Here is a 19,126-nt window from a genome sequence, read left to right as displayed (position 1 = left end):
CAGACTAAAACTTAGAATGAGAGACTTAATATAGTCAGGCCGACGGACTGTCTCATAACCAGACTAAAACTGAAAATGCGAGACTTAATATAGTGAAGCCGGGGGACTGTCTCATAAGCAGACTAAAACTGAGAATGAGAGACTTAATATAGTCTAGCCGACGGACTGTCTCATAACCAGACTAAAACTGAAAATGCGAGACTTAATATAGTCAAGCCGGGGGACTGTCTCATAAGCAGACTAAAACTTAGAATGAGAGACTTAATATAGTCAGGCCGACGGACTGTCTCATAACCAGACTAAAACTGAAAATGCGAGACTTAATATAGTCAAGCCGGGGGACTGTCTCATAAGCAGACTAAAACTGAGAATGAGAGACTTCATATAGTCATGCCGGGGGATTGCCTCTTAACCACACTAAAATTGAAAATGCGAGACTTAATATAGTCAAGCCGACGGACTGTCTCATAATCAGACTAAAACTGAAAATGCGAGACTTAATATAGTCAAGCCGGGGGACTGTCTCATAAGCAGAATTGGAGTTATCATTTAAACGATTAGACCAAGTAGACCCATTGTACTTCTTAGAACAACTAGCCGAATTACTTTATGACGACGAACTTGAGCATTTTTTTCAAGGTCCTGTAAAAATGATTTTCCATATAGTTAGAATTCCTGAAGGATAAGGTCGATCTAATCGTCGTCAACTTAAGCCCTTCAATATTTTCTCTAAAGACAGACGAGGAATACGTCGGATTTCGAGTACCGATAATCTATGCTTTGTGCATCTTATGCGTTAGCACCTCAGTTTGCGAAGTTTGTATAGACGAAAAATCCCTAGATTTTAATTTGGACCGCGAAAACAACGAAAGGCGGCAAACCCATAGTTTTACTCATGGGCTATTTAGTCAGTTTATTTGACGTGAAGAAAGATATTGTGTTATCGCATTTTGGGAGCAACTATGACAATCAATTATTAATTAGGGAAATTATCAATCGTGACGTGAAATTTGTCCCCGAAACTCTGAAAATTAACGGTACGCGCATTTTAGAGATGAAGCTCTCCAATCTATTATTCTTCAACTCGTACAATTTTATCCCTGTAGCTTTATCTAAGTTTCCCGCCAGTTTTGGTTTACCTAATGCCGCCAAGGGGTACTTTCCCCATTTTCTTTTCAACGTAGTCGAACATGAGTTCGATATTGATAGACAGGAAGAGACAAACGACGTGTTAGAAAATACTTTACCCCCCACAGAGGCTTACGGGTGCCAGTTATTCACTAGGAAAAACTTGGACGCCTTTATGAAATGGCACAACTCCGAAGTCAGTAAGGGTAAAGGCTTTAATTTTTTATATGAGCTTTATTATTATTGCGAAAACGATACTTTACTTTTCTTTCTGGGGTGTATAACCTTTCGGTCCCTCCTGCTTAAAGTTACTACTGTAGACCCATTTAACTGCGGTTCTGTTACTCTCCCTATGGTTTGTTCTTACGTTTTCCGGAAAAATTATCTTAAATCGAACAGCAACATCATCCCATCAAACTATTACAGACTTTGCGAGAACCAATCTTTAGGCGCCATTGAATGGCTTGAATGGACTTCGCATGACAGAAAAATCCCCATTCAACCCTATTTTAGAGGTAAGGAAGTTAAAATCCAAACCCTAGGTTATGTTTCAACAGGGTTGGCAAAAATCCGGATAATTTGAATAAAATCCAGACCAGTGGTTTTTATTGGATTAAACCGGATTTTATTGGATTTATCCGGATTTTTTAAAAACACGAGTCATTTTAGGTTTTTTTGAAGGCAAAGTACTTCTGTTTAGCTCTTATTTAAGCTGTGGGGCACTGAGTCCCAGCGTGGGAAATAAGGCGGTGGCACAGGGCAAATGACCAGTTTAAAAATTGCATGGACCAGTTTAAAAATTAAATCGGAGGTCAGTGGTCCACGGGACCACTAAGAAAATTCAAGGGACATTAATTCAAATATTTTCATTACCCGTTCCTTTGGTTTAGCAGACGACGTGCCCTGGCCAGTGGTCATGGACCAGTTTATTTATTCCAGGCCAGGGGGGTCGCTGGCCTAATGTCCAGTTTTAAAAAAATCCTTATTTCCCGCCCTGCTGAGTCCCCAACCGCTAGCACCGGTTCCAATATAAAATCGTCTGCAAGTTTAACTGCTAAAATGTTTTCACGAAATCTATTTCTTTCCCGAGTGCACGAGCCTAACATTAGCGCGGCTCCAGTGGATCCCTTGAAAGGGGACTTTCCTTCTAAACTCCGGGTTTGGCTTGGTAAAGGCTAGTGGGCGGGATTTATACATGCACGTATAAATCTCGCCCACAAATGCCTCTAGCTTTCCCAAGCTAAAACTGGACTACTGGAGTTCGTAAGGAAAGTCAACATGTAGGGGATCCACAGGAACCACGCTCTGTTTTAAGTTCGAGTAATACTGGTAAAATATTGTAAGCTGTAACTGGATAGTAACTGGTAACATAACTATTAGTTTTATCATTTATAATAAATAATCTTTAGTTGTCGCTTCCTATACTTTTGCCTTGTTTCTGGTTGTATTTTAATTATTTTTATGGCACAAAATTGATTTTTCCCCATTCATAATTAAGCCGGATATTTTAGGTGGATTTTTTTAAGTGGATTAATCCGGATTAAACCAGGTGGTTTAAACCGGACTGGATAGGTAGTTGCCAACCCTGTGTTTCAATCAACAAAGAAGTGTACGAATATATGGGCTGCTATTACCATGGTTGTAAAGTACACTTCCCCATAAATAGAAATATGATTTTGCACGGGGATCCCACTCAAACACTAAACACGCGTTATTCGAGAACTGAGAAGAAAATAAGTAAAATAGGGGCACTAATATATAAAGCAAACGTCAAATGGGAATGCGAATGGCAAAAGGACAAAACAAATAACGCCGCCATAAACGATTTTTTAAAAAGGAATTATATTCTCATTAGAACATCGAAAAGGTTAAATCCTCGCGACGCTTTCTTCGGGGGACGCTGCTGTGCTAACAAGCTATACCATAAAACGACGGGGACGGAAAAAGTTCATTACGTGGATTTCAATAGCTTGTACCCTTTCGTCAACAAAACGGGAAAAAATTCCATCGGACACCCCAAAACTATTCTGGAAAATTTCCCCGACATCTTCTCTTTAGATGGGCTCCTCAAGTGTGATATACTTCCGGCTCAAAATCTAATTCATCCGGTTTTGTTAGCTCGTATAAACGGTAAGATAACCTTTCCCCTCTGTTACACCTGGTGTAAAACTCAATTTCAAGGTGACTGCACACACACACACCTGATCAGAGAGAACTGAGGGGGACTTGGGTTACCGATGAACTAAGATACACCGTAAAACGCGGATACAAAAGCACGCGGATGTATGAAGCCTGGTCGTACAAAATAACCCAATACGATCCCAAGACCAAACAAGGTGGGCTTTTTAAAGACTATGTAAACGCGTTCCTCGAGTATAAAACTCTGGCTAGCGGCTGCCCTGCCGAATGTGTCACTCAGGAAGACAAAGAAAACTACGTCAAAAAATACAAAGAAGTCGAGGGTATCGATTTAGGCATAAAAAAATAGAAAAGAATGAAGGCTTAAGATGCCTGAGTAAACTCGTGCTGAAATTCTTTTAGGTGAAGTTTGGGCAAAACACCCGACACGTCTCAACAGATATAATAAAAGACATAAAAACCCTATACGAGTTACTTCTTAACCCAGACAAAGAGGTCAAAACTCTATTGACATTAAATGACAATACCATCTTAGTCAAATCAGATGATATTGCAGAAAACTAGATAGCTCACAAGCATACAAACGTAGTTATAGCGTGCTATACTACAACTATGGCACGCCTTCACCTCTAAAAACATCTCGAATAGGTGGGAGACCTATGTTTTTATATGATACCGATAGCCTGATCTACCTCTCACCAGATGGAGTCCCTATACTCCCCACAGGAGATTATCTTGGTGAGTTAATGAACGAGTTAGAGCCATACGGCAAAGACGCTTATATTTGCGAGTTTGGAAGCGCAGGAGCAAAAAATTACTCCATGAACATTTATGATCCCGCAACAGAAAAGATCACTAACATAATTAAAGTTAAAGCTTTCTATTTAAATTCATCAACAGAAAACCACGTAAACTTTGATATTATGAAAAAGTTGTTAGGCGTAAACAACCAGGGGAAACCAGAATGAACTCTGTACAAGTTCCTATTGGCCCCCAAATTCGACGATTACCTAATCACACTTTAATAACAACTGATCAAACTAAAATTTGTATATATATAATTAACTGGGGTTTTCGTCTGCAGACATTTTGTTTTCCAAATATGTTTTTTTTTAATTTTTAATGTTTCCTTTATATGTTAATTGTGATTAGTTTTATTGCAATTAGAATAAAATTTGCCATTCTTGTGAAATAATGTCTTTTCTTAATTTACAAGCCTATACAATCAATCAATCAATCAAATATTGACAGGTAAAGAGAGGAGATCGGAAAAACCCGACTCCTCCCCCTTGAGTGGCTACCATCTTGGATCGGTATACTGGATGCATATTCTCTATTGTGAAATTGTTTTTGCAAGATAATCTTTACGTTTATTCGAAAAACTAATCTTCTTAACTTTCAGATTAAGCTATAACTAGAACTTCAGAAATACACTGACAGAAGCAGCACTACAATAATACACTTAGTCGAAGGTATAAATAGTAAATCTGGCTGTGGTTTGAAAAATAAAAAACAACCCGCCTATGAGTGGGTTCACGTATTTTAGCATTGTCTCCGTGTCTTTGAGCATCGTTTGGCTTTCGCCCGAAGTCGGAGCCTGCAAGTTTATGATGTTATCGGGAAAATGTGGAAATATAACCGAGAAAATGATGCGGATGCTCTATTACTGCTGCCGTAAGTGAAGACGAGTCCTCATTGGCTTAATCTACGCGTTACTTAACACCATTTCGTAGCCTTAAGTAGTTTTCAGACGATACAACATTTGACTCAACTAGATGGGTCAAAAATGTTTAGTCAGCAAAAATTGGTAGAGTGATCAATTTTTAATTTGGTTCTTGTCCAACTTCAGTTCACACGACCCAACTAGTTCACTCAACACAAGTTGACTCTTCTAAATCGGTTAAAAAGTTGTATCGTCTGAAAAGGCCTTAAATGTCTCTTAAGTTCTCGCACTACATTATCCGGACTAAGACTTCTTCGCAAAAGAGTTGTTGAAACAAAACTGTATAGACTTAGTCTACTAGCAATCTTTATGAGGCTGTAGACCCCATACTAATACCTGACTGAAGGTAAGGGAAAGTGCTTAAAACTTTGCCAAATCACCCACTTCTCCTTCCTGGCGTTTCATTGGCTCATATTCAACCATATAAGACAACCGTCGACCCTAGGTCTACTAGTTCAGAACACGACTGGGTTTACATTCGGGTTCAGCACTCAAAGGTCGCGTAAGTCGAGGCACAGGTCGTCAGCTAAGTCAATATCACGAGAGAGAAACGGTTACAAATACATTATGCATGGCGTCAAGAGTGACGATTTCTATAACTTCTCCCCTTTAATTGAAGCAGAAAGGCCCATGCAGAAAATGACCTGTTAAACATTCCAAGTAGAAGAAATCAATACATTCTTGGTGTATATATATTTTCAGAGGGTTATGCTGGATCGCAAAATGAAGCTTTTTCTAACTATGAATTAGAAAACTACCCCTATTCGGTAAGCTAAGAGTATTTTGCCAATGAAGATTTCCTATTAAGTGTAAATTAGAGACAAATTTAACTAATTATATTGTAACTGGCTAAACCCTTCTCGAAATGCAAGGAATTTGCGCCGGGCAGCGAGAACATTGGCGATTCCGGCAGAGACAACGAGATTGCAGTTTGGCAATTCATGTGCAATAACCATAAAAAACGTATTAAAATATATACTTGAACCCCATATCTCAAGTGATTTTCAGTGTCACTTAAAGCAAATCTGAACTTTTTCATAACGAAACATAATAGCAAGTGCAATAGAGTTTTCAGTTAGGAGAGGAGCTAAGATTCGTGACGTAATTTATACGCGACCTTATTGGTGGGTTAACTGCGCTGGAAAAGCTGAGTACCAACAATATGGCTGAGAAAAACCGCGTTGTACCACTAGCACAAATGAGAGCTCTATATTCTGTCTTGCCTTTACATTGTTTTCAGACTAGGAGGGTTGATACTTTAATTACACCAGGAGACCAAGGCTACTTTGCGGACAAAGTGCAGTACAAAGTAGCCTCGTCTCTTGGTGTAAATGGTATCAATCCACCAAGTCTGAAAACAATGCGTAAAGAAATTAAATAGGTGGTTGCAATACCTTAAATTGAGCTTATCCCCATTATTTGAAATGCCATCGTCGAACTAGTGCCTGTATTAGCCGTGGGAATTTCTTGGCGTCTGACGCTCGAGTGGCATTAATAGATTTACTCAAACTTGAAACTAATTTAAATACAAGAGATATTTAATTTCAGGATATTCCGAAATTGGCGAAGTGTTTTCTACGTCACGTTGGGAAAGAAGAAAACCCAGATATTTACCCGCTATATTTCGAGGATTACACCATTAGTGTTCTTACGGTAAATGAATATCCCTTTCATAAAATATTATACCGCTATATTGAAGTATTAATATATCGTTATTTTCAGAATTGTTACCGTTCAAGTTACAAGTCCGGTCCGAAGCTTTTCCCTGAACACTTTAATTAATAATTAGCAATAAATGTGAATACGAGTATATAGTAGCAACACCATATCCGTAGCGTTAAGGCAGGGAGCCGTCATTAATCGATTTATAATTATATCTAATAATATGCCTTAATAAATAAAACTTCAAATAAATGCATTGGATGTAACGTGTTCTTGCATGTGGACGTTCTTTAGGGGCGGGGTCTACTGTAGTTGCGCATTTTCAGCTCCACTGGACAGATAAGGGGAATTTGGCGTGTTCCATTATTAGAAGTTTATTCAGTATAGAGTCTGCGCAACGTTGCAGGTCACGTATTTTTCCACGTTAGTTGTAACTGCGCATGACCGCTGCGAAACACGTCATTTTCCAGATTGATGACGTCACGTGATGGTGTTGGGAGGGGGATAGAGGGGGGAATTGATGACGTCACGTGATGTTGTTGGCGGGAAATTTGAATTGTTGAGCCATCTGGCGGTGGTTTTCTTGATGACGTCACGGCTAATTTTTTTATGACGTCACGTGGCTGGTACCTTTAGGGATAGGCTTATGCTATTGTAGGCTTATGCTATGGTAGATCCTGGTAGGCTTATCCTATGGTTGATCCTGAAAGATATGCTTATGCTAGGCTTATTATTATTACAATCAGATTTTAAATCAAAAAACATTTAATTAGCGTGATAAGAACATACATAATTAAGTTAAATTAATAATAAATTTGTTAAATATTTAAAGAAAACCTCCTTAAACTTGATTCAAGCCGTATCTGAAGATGTTTTTTCTATACCGGACTAATAAAGCGCCGTTGGTAGGAAGTCGAACCCTGGAATGGAAACTCAAATGTTGTTGAAACAACACAGCTGGACGCATTACAAATTTACCACCAGGCAACCACACGGTTTGTTAATAAGCTCCTTTTACACTTTTTTAGTCGCCGTATATGATTTTGATACTGTTTAGCAGTTTTCATATCGTTAATTTTTCGATTTGCGGTAATATTGTAGATCCTGACAAGGATAGGCTTATGGTTGGTTGGTTATTCTAGGCTTATTGTAATTATGAATCAGAATTTTAGTCAAAAACCTTTAATGAACACAATCAATTCCAATTAATTCGCGAATGTACGCGTCGTTATTTAAGCAAATGTAAAATAAACTATATAATTGTAGCTTAAGCGTCAAGTTTTTGTCATGAACTAAGTTACAAAAATCTTCGAAAATGCTCGAAGGAACTATACACGCTGCTAGGAAATTTTTTACACGGTCATAATCATTGTGTGACATAGTACCGCGACTTACATAATATTTTTGATATATATCATTCATGCGTTTTACAATAGCTTCGTACATGCATTTAATAACTTCGGCTTGATCATTTAAAAGCTTGAAGTGAAATCTCATAAATCTAAATTTCTCGTTCAGTTTCCCTGCTTCGGTCTTTGTTAGAGCGAAGACGCTACCATAGTTGACTACTATATTCCCCTCCATAACGGTTATTTTTATTTTCAAGTTCAAGTAACGATAATTACCCCAGTCGCCAGTTTCCCTAGCTGAATAGACCTCCGTCCATTCCTCCATAAATTCCTTCAAAACGTCTTCCGAGATGGTGAGAATAGTTCCGTCCTTTTTTTGTCAAAAGTAGGCTTGTCTCGTAACCATTGACCCCGAACACGGCAGAGCATTCAGCCCCTAGTCTAACACGGGCGTTCACGCGGTAAGCTCCTACTTTGGTGGACATTCTTACGACAGGTCTTTACGGCTTCAAAGGTGGCAACTGAATGATCTTTATCGTGTGATTTTCTTGAGTGCGGGGTTAATAATTAGCCTGAGGGTATATTGACTGGTGCTTTTTTTATTGCCCTTTATGGGCTACATACCACCCCCTAAAATCGCGATGCTTTAGGACCTTAAAAGGGGGCGTGGCTAAACCAGTTGTATTGTTATCAATGGAATCTGTATTTAGAGTGATTTATGACTCACACAAACGTGTTAAGACATTCCATCGGCTTTTTATTTATACGTAACCACGGTCAGACGGGTCTATGGCCATAAAAAGGGACAGAACTTGAACAAAAGAATTTATCTCCATCCGTTTTTTTTTACTATAAAGACGTGTCTTAATGGGTTTAGAGGCATGGTCGAATCAGTTGTATTGTTATGAATGGAATCTATTTTCGGATTTATTGCTTTGTTAGTTGGTGACTCTTCCTACCACGAAACATTTTATTGTTTCCAGGTGTTTGCCCCGAAGGTATTATCCTGACAAGTTGCGTTACCCGAAATTAAAGTAATATTTTTAAAATACCAAAATGCAAATTCAACTAAAAATACAATTACTAGGATGAAAGTAACGGCCACTATTTACCCTGGCTTTGAAAGAGCTTCGCGAATTAACGTCTGCTTAGTAACAGCATCCATTACAATCAAACCTTTCATCCCCTTATTTGGGGTATAAATAGCGTCTGATTTGGTACGGACCTCATTTGATTGTTAGACACCGCCAGGATAAGATGAATCGAGAAATTACCCGTCTAGAAACGTTTGGTGCATTTGCGAGTACGTTTGTAAAACCGTCAGAAATAGCCCGTCATGGGTTTTACTATTTAAGATCGGGGACCGACGCTGTTAAATGCCATTTTTGTGACTTAACGTTACGAGGATGGGAACCTAACGATAATGTTTTGGAAGAGCATCAGAAATTCAAGGCAGACTGTCCATTACTTCAAGGATTACCAACAAATAACATGCCTATATTCATCCAAAACCCATTGACTAAAGACATGCCACCAAACAGAAAGTACAGAGATGTCCCTCAAGAAGAGTGGGAGAAAGAAAAAGTCATTCCGCCAACCCAACCCATACCAACAACACTTACTCCGAATGACGATATTGTACTAATAATGAAACGCGTTAATCTCAAGAAAGCTATAATTGAAATGTTTATTCAAGAACTTTTGCGACATGAAAGTTAGATCCTATTATTGTAATATATTCCATACCTTATTACGTTTCTAAATTATAAAAAGTTTTAGAACCAGTCAAAGAACTTGAAATAAATATAATGTTTTCCTTAACTTGTTCTTTGTAATACTATTATACCTACTACAGTCTTGACAAAACCTTTTCAGTGGTGATAGTGTGGGGTGTTACTTAGCTTTTATCAACACATTTCGTGTTAAAAGTAAAACGTTTTTGAACATTTACATTGTATTGTACCCACACGAAACGCGTCATTTAAAATTCCTAAAATCCCATAGGAATATATGGGGAATTGAATAATCCATTGGAACGAAAACAGTCATATACATTACATTTTAACAACACGAAACGCGTCATTTGAAAAAAACATTTCAAATGTTTAAAGCGTTGAAATAAATTCTAACTAAATTTATCAAAATCATTCCTATTTTCAATTTGGTTCCTCAGAATGATTTATGGCTTTAGGGAGGGGTGAATGACCTCGGGCCCCTTAGATGCATTGGAATTTATTTTCTTTAATTGAAACACCCCACAAGTTGGTTTATGACCTTGAAAAGGGGGGCTGAACTTGAACAAAAGCATCTATTCCCTTTGTCCTTTTGTGGCATTCCAAGACTTCTATGGCCATAAAAGAGGGCTGAACTTGAACAAAAGAATTTATTTTGTCAATTCTTTAATTGGACCACCCACCAGGTAATTTAGGACCTTAAAAGGGGGCGTGGTCGAAAACGTTGTTTTGTTATCAATGGAATTTATATTTAGAGTGTTTTATGACTACCCCAAACGTGTTAAGACATGTTTATGACATTAAGGGGGATCTATTTTTTCTAATTGTATCACGAAAGTATAAATGGGCGGATCACTCTAGTCTACTCATCAGTTTAATTCTGACCGCTGTCGATGCAAGCCAAGAAATCTTCTGCTCCCAAACAAAACTTGTGAGTTTTTCCGTGCCCATATCTTAGTGCTTTAGTACTTTTGACTGTTAGTATTGGTATTTGACTCTTAGTATTTTAAATTTTTTACAAGTGTTTTAGTATTTTTTACAACTATTTTCATTTTAACTTGGTTTTTTTAAGTACTTTAAATTTTTTATAAGTACTTTCAATTTTTTTATAAATAACTTCAATTTTTTATAAGTACTTTCATTTTAACCTAGTATTTGACTTTTATAAGTACATTACTGTTTTAGTATTTTAGTATATTTTTGTGTTTTGGTATTATTATTTAGGCCTATTCAGATTTATTATTAGTATTTTGTGGTATTTGTATTTTTAAGTTATCGCAATGGCCAACTCTAATGTAGAAATTGAACTCCCTATTGAAGTTGATAGTTTTTTAGTCGACTTTCCAGACTCGTTAGAAATAGTCTTTTTAAATGCCGATGACACGTTTATGGCAAACTATTCTACACCCCCGTCTATGTTTAACATTACCCCGCAGTCTAGGGCTAACAATAGCTCTTCTCCTCCTTTATCGCTTCTGGAAGAGGCGTTTCAAAACGACGATGTTTCTTTCTTAGACTGTTATTGTACTCCCCCATATCTCCATCTCAAAATGAGTCAATGGATGAAGGGGAAGGACAGTTAGGGGGTGGGGCTCTTACTCCTCCACCTCCATCACCGCTAGTTGCACCACCAGGTGTAAACGTACTTTCTAGCGGGGTAGTGTCCTTCCCCAATTTTAATCTTGATGGATGGGAAATGGAGGTACAATTCGACAACAACATCGTCGAATCTGTAAGCGACTTCCTTGAATACGTTTTGGACGACTGTTTACCCGATGACATGATTGCAATTTCAATGACAAGCATTAGTAATCCAGGCATTCAAACCGCGGACTTTAGTTTTAGAAGAAGAGACCAAATAGATATTGGATTTATATTAGAAGTAGTCGCGGATAAGGCTTAAAATTCCGAAGGGGGTTCAAAGTTTTTTCTCAGTCCTATAGGAATAACCATTCAGCGCGTGATATTGCCCCAAGGCGCCTACCGATGCAAGGCTATTCGAATCTGTAGTTTCGAGACTTTTTCCAGGGAGAAGAAATGCATTGTTCAGATCAAGAACAACGATCGGCTATGCCTCCCTCATGCTCTGATTTTTGCTAGAATACATAGGGATCATACAATGCATCCCCTTGACAAAAGCCTCGAGGCAGATTTCAATACCCTATGCCGTCCCACTATTAGGAAAAAGGCAGGGGAGAGGCTTAGGAAGATGGCGGAGGAATTAGCCTTGGCGGCGGAAATACCTTTGGACGAATGCTCGGGGGCGGGTGCTCTACCTAGATTTCAATCATACCTGGTTGATTACCAATTAATAGTTTTTACGGTTAGAGCAAACGTCCCCTACCGTATTTTCGGCAACCCTGATTTCATTATCGGTGCCGAAGGTAATCCAAAGCCGAGGCTATACCTTTTTAACTATCAAAACCATTTTGACGTCATCACCAAACCTAAACCTCTCTTCAATTTTCATTATTTCTGCGAGAGGTGCCTTGTGGGCTATAACCATTTAAACTTGCACGCCTGCAATAAGTTTTGCTATTCCTGTCAAAGGGCCAAAGATTGCGAGGGGGAAGAAATTAGATGCGGGACCTGTCATCGCGATTTTAGGGGGCAAGAATGCTTTGACGCCCATAAGGCTAGTGGAAGCAAAACCCTATCAGTCTGCCAAAGGGTTTTTAATTGCCCCCGTTGCGCAAAAACAATAGATATGGGAAAACGCAAGTCACCTCACAACTGCGGGGAAGTCTATTGCGTCATCTGTAATAAATTCAACCCACACCCCCACTATTGTTTCATGCAGGTTACCGACTCCAAAGCCCACCTTGCGGCTAAAAAAGCTAAGACCCATCCTTCAGTTACTATCTTTTATGATCTCGAATGTGTTCAAAATACCCCAGACCCTTCAAACCCTAGTGCTTTCCTACACACTCATATCTTATGTATTTCTCAAAAAATCTGTGATCAATGCATTCTCGAGAAATCAGATCAATTTACTTGCGCCACCTGCGGCCCTCGAGAACGGGTGTTTCTCGGGAATGATCCTGTTCTGGATTTTTTAAATTATCTTCAACAATTCCACAATTCTCCCAAAATAACAGTTATCGACCATAATGCGAAGGGATACGATTTACAATTTCTGTACAAAGCCATGTTAGCCATCAAAGCGTGGCACCCTCAAGTGATAATGACGGGAACGAAGATTGTGCAAATTCGATATGAGAATTTGACTTTTATAGATAGTTTAAATTTCATCCCATCCCCCTTATCTAGCTTTGTTTCCACTTTTGGCTTAGACCCTAATTTAAATAAGGGACATTTCCCGCACTTGCTCTTCAACTTTGTTCCCGAACACGTGTTTGATCCAAAAGATCCTACGAGTACAAATTATGTCTTGAGGGAAAGCATGCCTCTTTTAGAATCTTACGCGCCAGACAGGCTAACCGAAAAGCAACGTTCGGTTTTAATTTCTTGGTACAACGAACAAGTTGAAGCCAAAAAAGGTTTCAACTATGTTGAAGAGTTGATCCATTATTGCCGTTTGGACGTTAGGATTTTAAGAGAGGGGTGCTTAAAGTACAGGGAGATTTTGGAGAAGATTGCGGGCGTTAACCCTTTTACCACTGCCGTGACAATTGCCGGGCTCTGCAATGCCGTTTTCAGGAAGGACCACCTAGCGCCAAATTCAATTGGAATTGTTCCACCTCACGGCTATAGAATGAAAGACCCTCAGTCTAAAGTAGCCATAGAGTGGTTGAGGTGGGAAGCCCATAAGCGCGGGGTCATTATTAAGTCGGCTTTTAATGGCTCGGAACCTAAAATTTTGAACATTAAAGTCGACGGGCTTCTAGTAGACGATCTTGGCGCAGATCAAAAGGTCGTCTACCAATTCCAAGGTTGTTTTTGGCACGGGTGTAGAACCTGTTTCCCGGTAAACAGAGACCTGGTTTTGCATGGTGACGTCACCCAAACTTTACACTCCCGCTATACTGATACTTTGAACTGTAATAAGAGGCTTAGGGAGCTGGGGTATAAGGTAATCGAAATGTGGGAATGCGTATTCCACAAATTGAGGGAGCAAAAGCCCGAAATTAACACCTTTCTCTCTTCCATTAATGTCCAAATCGATGCGTGGGAACCACTTAATCCCCGTAACGCATTTTTCGGGGGACGTACTTCCGCTCTTTGTCTTCATCACAGGGTTAAGCCGGGAGAGGAGATTCGATATGTCGACGTCACTAGTCTATATCCATGGTGTAACAAATACGGCAAACTACCTTACGGCCACCCTACGATCTTGACAGACAACTTCCCACCCATTAACGAGATTGAAGGTTTTATTAAACTGGATATCCTGCCCCCTCTTTACCTCTTCCACCCCGTTTTGCCCCAAAAGATCGGGGGGGAAATTGTGCTTTGCCCTGTGTCAGCTGCGCGCTGAAAACAAATATCAAGGGGATTGAACACATTCCGACGAGGAAAGAGTTATTAGGGGGACGTTTGTGGCGGATGAAGTCCATTTAGCGGTTAGAAAGGGTTACGTGGTTGTTAAAATCCACGAAGCCTGGTCGTACAAAATATCTCAGTACGACCCCGTAACTAAATCAGGCGGGCTTTTTAACAATTACGTCAACTGCTTTCTGAAGCTAAAACAGGAAAGTAGCGGTTGGCCTTCTGACGTAGTAACCCAAGCGCAGAAAGATCAATACGTAGCCGAGTACTACGAAAAGGAAGGGGTAAAACTTGATCCTAGCTGTATCGAGAAGAACGCTGGCAAGCGTACCATCGCCAAACTGTGTTTGAATTCGTTTTGGGGCAAATTTGGTGAGAGGACTCGGCTGGACAAGGTTGAAGTCTTCGATGATCCACAGAAGTTCTTTAACTTGTTCTATGACCCAGCAATTGAGGTCAAGACGTTGATACCAGTTAGCGACGACATTTGCGTTGCTAAGTGGTGTTATATCAATGAGATTGACCCAATTAATAAAAATGTCAGTGTTCCGATCGCAGCGTACACCACTGCCATGGCTAGGATTAAGCTTTATTCCTACTTAGAACGCTTGGGTGAGTCTGTTTTATATATAGACACTGATTCGATACTGTACGTTTACACACCAGGGGCGTCGAAATCGAAACTGGGAATTTCCTAGGTGAAATGACCAATGAGCTTGAAAAGTACGGACCCCAGGCCTACATCGAAGAATATGCGAGTGGTGGATGTAAGAACTACGCATACCGAGTTGTGAACCCTGATACTGGATCGACAGCCGTCGAGATGAAGGTTAAGGGGTTCCGACTTAACCATACCACCAGAGATTTGGTTAACATGGATAGGTTAATGGGGCTTATAGGCATATATGAACCGCCGGCGGAACCAATCCAAGTACCAATCCCCAAGCAAATAGGCCAAAGGCTGATCACACTGTAATAAGTGTCGACCAGTCCAAGGTTTATAGAACTGTGGTGGATAAGGTAAGGTTAATTGAAGATTTCCGCACGCTACCTTACGGTTACCGAGTTTGAGTACATTCGACAGTATCTATTTCTGTGAGGGGTCTCTTCTTTTTTATTTATTTATTTATTTATTTATTTATTTATTTATTTATTTATTTATTTATCTAGTCAGTCCCGGTGATATTTATTTATTTATATATTTATCTAGTCAACATGTATTTAGTCGTTATAGAAAGTCTAGCCATATTATTTTTTGATCAATATTGTCAATTAGTCATTTTCGTCTCGGTTAAATGTCCTGCCGCCGTATTCTGCAGGCTTAGCCTTCCGCGCCCACTTGGATTCTCGTCGCTCAATGGTCCGTAAAGGAACTGGATTCTGGCTTCTTATTGGCGGCTTAGGTTTCGACTTTCAAGACGAAATTGAATTGCGGATGTCCACCAAATTTGAAATACGGTTTTTCGATGGGTAAATCGTTCAGCGTCATCAACCGGTTAACTCACCGGTGCTTTTGCTTTAGTTTCTGATGCTGAACGAAGCAGACTACACTTCATCATTGTTAGAGGCGACTTGGGTACACCGGTACGGTTAATATTTTGCTAAGTACGGATGCCTATTTGAAGAAGAGCTATTTACTTGAATCGTCGCATTGGACGGGTATGCTTTTATTTTATCAATTGCAAATTATCTTTGACAATATAGTTGAATAAAAGTAAACGTTCATTTATAGTGTAAGACGTTTCAGCTCGTGATCAAAAATTATTTCAACCAAGGCTTAGGTGTTATGTAAGTTTAATCATTAATGTGACTTCATTTATCGTCCTGCGTCGTTAGTAGATAACATGAGCATCGAATGAGCCAACTGACCATTATTAAAGCCATTCAATTCTCATAATAATTATATAATTAATGCAATATAGAATATTAATTATGGTATATAATAACATCCTACTGATATGCTGAAGTGGGTTCACTCAAGGGTAATGAGACAAAAACGTCATTCCGTATAAACATTCAAAGTATCACAGCCCCATATGCAATCCTACCCCTATGGGGTACCATTGACTGTACGTGTGATAAAATCAAAGAAAGACATTATGATAGATGGGTTTAAAAGTAAATGTTGCAGTACGTTGAACTGGTAAATATGGTTACTGAAGTGTCTAACAATATAAATGTGAATGAGTTTTTGTTGTGCTAAAGATTTGGAATAAAACAGTGGTTTAATTGACAGTGTCACACGAATGGGCTACTACAGTCAATATTGATGACGTCCACGCTTCAATCTATAATACAAACTTGAAATTGTTATAATTAACATCAAATACCATGTATTTACCACTTTATTTAGAAAATATTACAAAAATTTAATAATGTTTTAAGGCTTCACAAAAGTTTGATCTTAATATACAGGATTTGCACATCTGGAGGAATCATATCATTTACACCAGGAGGACAGAAACCCGTCTCTTTTTGTCCTCCATGCAGCCCGGCCTTCAGGTGTAAGTTTCATTAATGCTCCATTTGTGTAAACTATCTATATACAGGATTTGCTGCTACTTAATGTCACCTCAAATGAAGTAACATCAGCCTGCTTGTGTAAAAGATAAGAGACAATGTTTGAAAGTACATTTGGATGTAAAATGTTATAAATAAGCAATTATATGACAACGGCAAAAATTTGCTCTCTTGTCATGAGAGTAGCGACAACGTTTCTTCATAAACTGTTCAAAATAAAGCTATATGTTCTGAAATATCGTTCTGTATAAATTTATTATAATTTTAAATTAAATTTTTGGTAGAAAGTATGAATAAAACTGATTGAAGCCGACATATTACAAGAAGCTTCCTGTTTCGACTTTTTCGTTTGCCTAATTGACCATTTAGGCAAATCTTAGATTTAAGTGATAGTAGAGTGTAAGTTTGCCTAATATAGAAGTGTGTCGTCTTTATATGTGAAACTAGAGAAGCTACAACGTCAGTTAAATCGTTAGTTGAAAAGCCAAAATAAGTTGAACGCAATCAATAAGATACGTTTAATTCAAGATTATACCATAGAGTGTGCGACACTATCGAAACAGGGTGAAGTCTTAATGGTGTCCTTTCGTTCGAGCATTTATATGTCGAATGTCATTCCTGTAATTGATAATCTTCACGATATGTATCACTTATTATTGGTACAAGTACTTGTATTGATATTCGATCGAGGTACTCGATACCAACAATTAGTACTCATCCAGGACTAACAGAAATTACAAATGCCAAAATGAAACCAGGGAATTATAACTAAAATCTATTGTTTTAGGCTTCTTCAACCTACAGCAGCGTTTTTATGCTCGTTTTTCTCAGCTTATTACTTGGTGACATGATACATTCTACCCGTGAACTGGAGTGGTATATCAGAACAGTTACGTCTTCAATTTCAGTGCATTGGAATCTCTCTTTCATAAAGACAAATAGGCTCTCCAAAGCCTAACCAGTGTATTGCGCACAATATATTTTAGATAGCCTTGCATGGTTCAGCTACACACGCCCCTTTCAATGATAAAACACCTCTGCTACAAGGTTTTTGACGACCAGAATTAACCCCTGTTACAATGCTATATTTTAGTAAAGATTGTGAAGTTATATTATTAAAATGTAAAATTATACTTCGTCTACCATAAAGTAAACTATCGTTACACATTAAATACTTGAATAAACTTCCATTCCAGAGTCATGTTACCGAGATACTGTACACTAACCCTTAACATGTGGGAATTGGGGAAAATAGTCTGCTATTTGAAGGTTCACGAAATAGATGGCGTAAAGAACCTAAACATAGAGGTTAAAGGTTATTGCACTGACCTTTGACGATAACCGACACAAAATGCTGACATTACACCGTACGTTCAGTGTCAATTGAAAAGTTAACTGAACTGAACCACTATCTTTCCTTGCTTGCCTTGCATGAACATCCAATCTCAGCCCAGAATCCAATTTCGCCTCGAAACCTAAGCCGCCAATCAACAGCCAGAATCCAGTTCTCTATGGACCAATGAGCGATGAGAATCCAAGTGGGCGCGGAAGGCTAAGCCTGCAGAATACGGCGGCTGTGATTAACTAACTTTTTCGTCAATGCTTCCTTAAATACCCCATGTATTTTCGAAATTGCAATTGTTCATTTTACGTGTCGATCTCATCTATATATATATATATATACAAACACTTTACAATCATTATCTCATTCGTTCGTTGAAAGCCAAAGGGTAAGGTCATGTATCATTTCTACCATCCTTTTAACATGGTGATAGCAGGCCCGTCTCAAAGCGGGAAAACTCAATTAGTTTTAAAAATATTAGAGAACAGGGAAGCCATGTTTTCCCCTAATATAAGCGAAATACATTGGTTCTACGGTGAATGGCAGCCTTTTTTCGAAAGTTTGAGAAAATTTGTGGTTTTCAAACACGGTATGCCAGATTTATCAGAATATACAGGCGGTAAGCCCTGCCTTTTAATCATTGATGACTTGATGACCGAGAACCAAGGAGAAGTTGGTTCTCTTTTTACCAAGGGAACGCATCATCGCAACTTGAGTGTAATTTATATCGTCCAAAACGTATTCCATCGATCCAAAGACTCTAGAGATGTTTCTTTGAACGCTCATTATCTTATTCTTATGAAATCTCCTAGAGACAAATTGCAAAGTTCAATAATAGCTAGTTAAATGTTTGCTGATAAATGGCGTTTCGCTGTCGACGCCTACCGTGACGCTACTAGTTTACCTTTCGGATATTTATTATTCGATCTACACCAAAGATGTCCCGAGAATCATAGACTTAGGACTGGAATATTTCCCGACAACCCTTGTGAAGTTTACATTCCCCAAATAATTGTAATAATAATAGACGGGTGTATAGCCATCTCTTCATTTAGTCACTATGCCTTATGCCGTTCGGTCG

General features: G+C 38.8%; 1 long non-coding RNA gene across 1 annotated transcript; it reads left to right on the top strand.

Annotated features, from left to right (window-relative positions):
• Positions 1-16,367: 16,367 nt before the first annotated feature.
• LOC149612281 (uncharacterized) lies at positions 16,368-17,016 on the top strand. Its single transcript, XR_016376424.1, has 2 exons — positions 16,368-16,516; positions 16,599-17,016. It is a non-coding gene; the product is annotated as an uncharacterized LOC149612281 (long non-coding RNA).
• Positions 17,017-19,126: the final 2,110 nt, after the last annotated feature.

Source organism: Phalangium opilio, unplaced genomic scaffold (genome assembly GCF_054372755.1).
Source record: "Phalangium opilio isolate 3A_F unplaced genomic scaffold, DU_Popi_V2 ptg000246l_1, whole genome shotgun sequence".
Lineage (NCBI taxonomy): Eukaryota > Metazoa > Arthropoda > Arachnida > Opiliones > Phalangiidae > Phalangium > Phalangium opilio.
Note: the sequence above shows the minus strand (reverse complement) of the source record. Positions and strands in the feature narration are given on the sequence as shown.